This window comes from Eschrichtius robustus, chromosome 14 (genome assembly GCF_028021215.1).
Source record: "Eschrichtius robustus isolate mEscRob2 chromosome 14, mEscRob2.pri, whole genome shotgun sequence".
NCBI classification, from domain to species: domain Eukaryota; kingdom Metazoa; phylum Chordata; class Mammalia; order Artiodactyla; family Eschrichtiidae; genus Eschrichtius; species Eschrichtius robustus.
In genome coordinates this window covers 84,238,763-84,246,621 of record NC_090837.1, presented here as the reverse complement: position 1 = coordinate 84,246,621, position 7,859 = coordinate 84,238,763, and positions in this window count along the sequence as shown.

Below are 7,859 nucleotides of genomic sequence, written 5' to 3'. Positions count from 1 at the left end.
TAGAAATGTTGGGCGTGGGGCTCCCCAGGTGATTCTGAATCCCACTAAAGTTTGAGAACCATTGTTCTTAACCACACCTCCTAATCCCATGCTCTTTACCAGTAACTGAGTCAGGGCATGGTCTTCCCCTGGCTACTGTTAATGTTCCAAAGATGGACATGTAACCTAAGTGGACCTCATCAAATGAAGGGCAGAAATTTTATTCCAAGGTTGGAAGAGAGATTTTCTATGTCTCATGGAACATGAGGAAGGAACCGCCATCTTAGAACTTGGAGAGAAACCTGAGGACAAAGTCAATGCAAGGTAGGGCCACAGACATTTCCAAGATGCAGAGCAGAGACGGCTTATACCTTCCTGCATCCAGCCCTACCTACCTCTAACTTACAGTTCTGTCCAATGCCAGGTTTCCCTATTGTTTCAGCCATCCCAAATTGAGTTTTTTCATTCTTGCAGCTGAAAGCATCCCATTAAATTTTTTTTTTTTTTGGCTGAGTTGGGTCTTCGTTGCTGTGCGCGGGCTTTCTCTAGTTGCAGAGCACAGGCTCTAGGCCTGTGGGCTCAGTAGTTGTGGCTCGCGGGCTCTAGAGCGCAGGCTCAGTAGTTGTGGTGCACGGGCTTATTTGCTCCGCGGCATGTGGGATCTTCCCAGACCACGGCTCGAACCCGTGTCCCCTGCATTGGCAGGCGGATTCTTAACCACTGTGCCACCAGGAAAGCCCCTATTAACATTTTATTACAATTTTTTAAGCTTAAATCTGAAATCTCCCAGGAGGTTATATTCCTACTATCTTGCCTCTAGTATAGCGGAGCACTCAACACTTTTTTTATTATACCAGCAAAGCAAGTTTATTTGGGAACAGAAAACAACTGCAATTCAAGACACACAACTATAGTAAACCACATGCAAGTCCAGCAAAGAAAGGAGAAGAAACTTTTTGTTGAGGAGAAGGGAAAGTTGGGAGGGGCTGTTATAAACAGAAAGTCCACTAGAGCAGGGGTCCGCAACCCCCGGGCCATGGTCTGGTACTGGTCCATGGCCTGTTAGGAACCAGGCCGCACAGCAGGAGGTGAGCGGCGGGGCGAGTGAGCCATTCATCTGTATTTACAGCCACTCCCCATCACCCTCACCACGGCCTGAGCTCCGCCCCCTGTGGGATCAACCTCGGCATTAGATTCTCATAGGAGCACAAACCTGTGAACTGCGCATGCGAGGGATCTAGGCGGCGCGCTCCTTATGAGAATCTAATGCCTGATGATCTGAGGTGGAGCTGAGGCGGCAATGCCAGCCCTGGGGAGCGGCTGCAAACACAGAGTATCATTAGCAGAGAGGTTTGACTGCACAGAGACCACAATAAATAAATTGCTTGCAGACTCATATCAAAACCCTATCAGCGAGTGGCAAGTGACAGTTAAGCCGCATCTGGTGGCAGGCTTTAAGTCAGAATTCGACACTTATTTTAGTCCACGCATGGCCTGCCCATTATTTTATTTACCACTTCCATCTGCGCCTCTTTCCCACACTGTGCACTTGTCTCAGTCACAGTTTTGGTAAGCCCACAAGCTAACCCTAGCCAAAATGAGTAAAAAAACAAATGTTGCTGGAGAGCTTCTTTGAAAAGGGGGACGACCCAATGATGAGACAGCAGAAGACTCTAGGGCTGCCAACAAAAAGAAAGCTGCATTTAAAAGAAAATACCAAGAGTCCTACTTAAGTTACAGGTTCATTGCAACAGGTGATTCACATTCTCCAAGCCCACTTTGTATAATATGTGGCAACCAGCTATCCAACAAAACCATGAAACCTTCAAAACTGCGCATCTATCTCAGCTTTCAAAAGAGTTTGAGCATTACTTCCCAAGCACAAAAGACCCCCGAACTGGGAAGGAATGGATCTGTGACTCATTTGTGAATAAACCAGGTGAATCGACTTTGTCCGTGCTAGAAGAGGATCAACTGCTTGAGATCGCAAATGACGGTGGCCTTAAAAGTATGTTTGAGACAACTTCAGATCTCCGTACGTTCTGGATTAAAGTCACGGCGGAATATCCTAAGATTGCCACAAAAGCACTGAAAAGCCTGCTTCCATTTCCATCACCCTATCTTTGTAAAGCAGGGTTTTCTGCAGTGACAGCAACCAAAACGAGATTACAGGGTAGATGGACATAAGCAACACACTTCGGGTGTCCCTGTCTCCCGTCACCCCCAAACGGGAACATATAGTTGCAGGAAGACAAGCTCAGGGCTCCCACTGATTCTGCATTATGGTGAGTTGTATAATTACTTCATTATATATTACAGTGTAATAATAATAGAAATAAAGTGCACAATAAATGTAATGCGCTTGAATCATCCCGAAACCATCCCCCTCCCCACCACGCCCGGTCCGTGGAAAAATTGTCTTCCATGAAACCAGTCCCTGGTGCCGGTTGGGGACCGCTGCACTAGAGGAAACTGGGAGTTCGAGGTATAGTGGCTTTTTTTTTTTTTAACATCTTTATTGGAGTATAATTGCCCCACAATGCTGTGCCAGTCTCCGCTGCACAACAAAGTGAATCAGCCACATGTATACATATATCCCCAGATCCCCTCCCTCTTGCGCCTCCCTCCCACCCCACCATCCACCCCTCTAGGTGGTCACAAAGCACCGAGCTGATCTCCCTGTGCCATGCGGCTGCTTCCCACTAGCTATCTATTTTACATTTGGTAGTGTATATATGTCCATGCCACTCTCTCACTTCGTCCCAGCTTACCCTTCCCCCTCCCCGTATCCTCAAGTCCATTCTCTATGTCTGCGTCTTTATTCCTGTCCTGCCCCAAGATTCATCAGAACCTTTTTTTTTTTTTTTTGGATTCCATATATATGGGAGCACTCATTATATTTGATGAGTAAATAGGAATAAACGCATGCATGTATGAATGGATAATCACATTCAAGGAGCAAGCAGACAATACCATTTTCATTACTCTTATCAAATACAATTGATTCAAAGTCATTATGAGATTCCACTAATGCAAGCAAAGAACTGACTCGTAACCGTAGTTTTAACACCATTTTTGCTGCAACTAAGTGGAATCCTTTCCAACTAGCTTAAGCAAAAATGAGGATTATCATATCGAATTCTAAAGCTACTGAAGTGTCTCATGGACTATAGATTTCACCCCCGACTCTTTGCTAACAAGAATATGTGCCTTTGGTGAGGGGAGTGTCTGAAAGTTCCCATTTCTCTATATACTAGCCAGTATTTGATATTATCATACTTCTAAACTTTTACTAGTCTGATAACTAGGAAATGGTATCCCATTATTTTAGTTTCAATTTCTCTGATTTAATTCACGTTACTTGGGATAAATCTTAACATTTATTTCTTAGCAATTCAGACTTCCTCTTGGGGGAGTGGCTTATTCTAATCCTTTTTTTTTTTTTTTTTTAATCGGGATGTATGTTTTTTCTTATAGATTTCAAGGAGTTCTTCTTCTGTTCTGGATACTGATCCCTTGCCAGATTTATGCATAGAAATTATATTCTTCCTGTATGTGACATTTTCTTCCACTTTGTTTAGTGTACCTTTTGTTGAATAAAAGTTTTTGTGAATTTTCAGTAGGTGAGTGTATCAATATTTCTTCTTTATGAGTTGAGCTTTTGTGTTTGTTTGAAAGAAATATTTTCCTACACTGAAGTCATAAATATATTCACTTATATACTTATATTTTCCTCTAAAAGATTTATAATTTTGCTTTTTCACGTGTAGGTTTTTAATTCACCTGGAATTTAATTTTGTATAAAGTGGGAAGTTTGAAATAATATGGTTTTACTATATGCTTGCTGTTTTGGAGAGAGGAGAGGAAAAAAACCCTAATTCTGACCTAAATTGCTTAAAGCATTTTTTTGGTCTGGTGGGAGATTTGCATTGCAGGAGATTTGTTATTAACAAATTATCCTCTTTCCAGCATCATCTTGCCATGGGTGCCACAACTTTGAAAGAATTAAATAAAAAATCCTTTACTTATTGAGCTAGCCAGTAGCTGACAAAGTTTTGTTATTGCCTCACATGTCACTGAGATTTCTTTCAGTTTCCATACTGAATACGCTCCAGCATTCCAAACGTGTGCAAAAGACTTTATCTCCAGTGAACGGAGAAATAAACTCCTAAAAGCTCTGGTTCAATTCTTCTTTAATGTATAGTGGAGGGGTGCGATTATTCCCCGTGTTAATGTCCCCTTTCTTTACATCGAACCTTGACTCCCAATTTAAATGTTTTGCTTAACCTCCCTTTACTGGTCTTTGCCATTTTGCATTGGGAAATCAGTGTCTACAAATATTTATTCTGTGGTCAAAAATGGTTCAGGATATCACAGTTCAGATAAGAACATTTTCCTCCCCTCTCCAAACATTTCTTTCTCTCTTCTTTTGCTTTCTGTTCTCCTGCCTACTATTTCTTCCCTTTTTTCCCCCCTCTTAACTTTACCTTGAATTTGTCAAAGGAATGAAAGATAATGTTTTGTCCCAATGGAAGTATAAAGGGTCATATTATGACTGACCTTTTCATATATGAAGAAAAGTTAAACAGTTCTGTTTTATGGTGAACAACATATCTTCTGTCAAGTGTCAGGCCTAATTTTACATTTACCAAGATGTAATTTACATTTTACATTTTTACCAAAATCTCACATTTTGGTAAAATTCCAAATTTAAAATTATATATTAAAGGTTGGAATGGGGTCAATTAGTCTATTTAAACATCACAGGACCAAGAAAAGTATCTTCACATACACCGACTGCTTAAGACAAATATTATTTGATAGCTTATGGATACCTAACCCACACACGACATATTAATACATAGACAAACGATGTCAACACATACTGTGCCAAATATAGCATCATTCTCCCTTCTCTGTCCTAACCTAAACTGCATCCAAGGCAATTCTTACCTATATTTTATTCATTGACTGAAAGGTAACCATGAAGAAATTAAATTGCAAATTTAAATGTAATTGGCAAATTCTTTAGCACTAACTACTATGGCATCTGTAATACAATTAAAATAGAACAAATTAGTCATATTAGCTCTGCTCTTTCCAAATCTGTGGCATGACTTTGAGGCTATTCATAAACTATCTGCTACTTACCTAAAAGATGTCGGGCAGTTTACATTACTATGAAGTCGCCAGTTCTTCAGTGTTCACTGTTCAAACCCGACTGCAACTTGGGTGTATTTTCTTACCTTGAGGAGAAAATAAGAGATGGGAAGAAGTGATGGACCGTGTTTCCTGATGAACGCAACCGTGATGTGACTGATTTAATGGGGCTGAGTTAGGCTTCTCTTTGCTATCAGTGGAAGAGGGAAAAGATGTTACCAGAATAGCTCACGTTTATTGAGACCTTACTGGGTTCCAGGCAGTGAATTCTTTCTAAAATGGAACATTTTAAATGGCATAGGTACTGTTATTAATCTCCCTTATCTAGATGAGGAAACCAAGCTTTAGAGAGGCTAAACACCTTGCCCAAGACCACACGCTGGGAAAACCAGGGGTCACCCCCCAGTCAGTTGACTCCAAAGCCTTTGTGCTTCATCACGGATATTTATAATTGGCGAAAACTTGGAGAAGAGCTTTTAAGATGTCCAACATGTTATTTTAGGGAAGGTAGCCAAGTACGTTAAGAGGACTGTTTCTTATACATGAAACAGCTAGCAGCAGAGTAAATGAAAACATTGGGTTAATTTCCTCTTAAATGAGTGAATGTATGTTTACCACCCAGAACATTGCCTGATACATAGTAGCACTCAATGCATGTGAGCTATGGTACCAGTTAGGATTGCAGGTAACAAAACCTGGAAACAATGGCTTAAATAAGTGAGAGTCTTATCTCAGAAGATAGAAGTCTGGAGATAGGCAGAACTCCCCTGCCAGAGGGGCTCAAGAAAATTGCTAAAGATGGGGTTCCTCTGGCTTCCTGGGCCATCATTCTTAATGGTCACAAGATGGCTGCTGCTGTCCGTCATTGCATACGCATTTCAGGCAGAAGGAAGGACAAACAGGAAAAAGAAAAGCCTTCATCTCATGAGGTTTTATCTTTTTACTTGGTAAGTGACTCCTTCCTCAAATATTTCTACCTACCTCTCATTAGATGCCCAGCAGGCTGGAGAAACAAGTATTTCAATACGCTGTTGTATAAAATAAGCTACAAGGATATACTGTACAACACAGAGAATATAGCCAATATTTTATAATAACTGTAAATGAAGTATAACCTTTAAAAATTGTGAATACTATACAGTACTGTACACCTGTAACTTATGTAATACTGTACATCAACTATACTTCAATAAAAACATTTTTAAAATAAAATAAATAAGCTAACATGTGCAGAGCACTTAGTGCAGTTTCTGGCATATAGTAAGCATTCATTAAGTATTTGCCATAAAGATAAACGTTAACATTTCTTTAACATTTATTGATTTTTTCACTCTATGCAAGGCATAGAGTTAGTTCCCACAGAGATGAAAGAATTGGAGGTAAACTGATTAAATCCTATGAATTGAAAACCCTGAAGAGACTGGAGCAATGACCCACAGGTACTATACAGACACTAAATGTTTGTTCCTGCTGTTGCTGAGGTGGTAATGAGGAGTGTACTTTCATTTAGTTACATCTGGAGACTGAAGAATGGGGAGCCATAAATCCATATTCAACTTAAAGGTTTGATTTGAGCACTAGAAAGAGATTGGCCATGAAAGAGATGGCCCATGAATCTGGAGGTAAGTTGGGAGGTCAATGAAAAATAAGTTAAAGTAATGTGGGCATGCAGCTCCTAGGGCTAATGTGGTACTCAGAGCCCACATTAAGAGCTAATGAGGAGGGGCTTCCCGGAGGGGCTTCCCTGGTGGCACAGTGGTTAAGAATCCGCCTGCCAATGCAGGGGACACGGGTTCGAGCCCTGGTCCGGGAAGATCCCACATGCCGCGGAGCAACTAAGCCCGTGCGCCCCAACTACTGAGCCTGCGCTCTAGAGCCCGCAAGGCACAACTACTGAGGCTGCGTGCTACAACTACCGAAGCCTGCGCGCCTAGAGCCCGTGCTCCGCAACAAGAGCAGCCCCCGTAATGAGAAGCCCGCGCACCGCAACAAAGAGTAGCCCCCGCTCGACACAACTAGAGAAAGCCCGCATGCAGCAACGAAGACCCAACGCAGCCAAAAATAAAATAAATAAATAAATAAAAATTTAAAAAGAGCTAACGAGGAGAGGGGTCAAGATGGAGGAATAAGAGGACGTGAAGTTCACCTCTCCCCACAAGTACATCAAGAATACATCTACAGGGACTTCCCTGGTGGTCCAGTGGTTAGGACTCCAAGCTTCCACTGCAGGGGGCGTGGGTTCATTCCCTGGTCAGGGAACTAAGATCCCACATGCTGCACATGGCTCGGCCCAAAAAAAAGAAAAAAAAATCTACAAATGGAACAATTCGCACAGAGCACCTGCTGAACACTTGAAGAGCTAATGAAATAAACTATTTAAATCATACTGCTTATTCTCAGATTTGAAAAAAAATTCAGTAAGACATTTATGAAAAACAAAACTCTGGATGATCATTAATATTTTGACAATATTTTTTCTAGGTAAGGCAAAGGAGATTCCCCTTTAAAATGCAGAACTTATTTGTTGACTCAAAGACCAATACTATCTCAAATGTCCAGCTTCTATTTCTCCCTCCCTTCACTGCACATTATTCCTCTTATCAAAACTAAACTCAGTTTCATTTGAATGCATTATTGCTATGGTTTCAAAATTTGGAAAGCTCTTGGGATTAGATTTTGAGAATGGTAAAGGTTGAGTGATAAACTCACACCTGATTCAA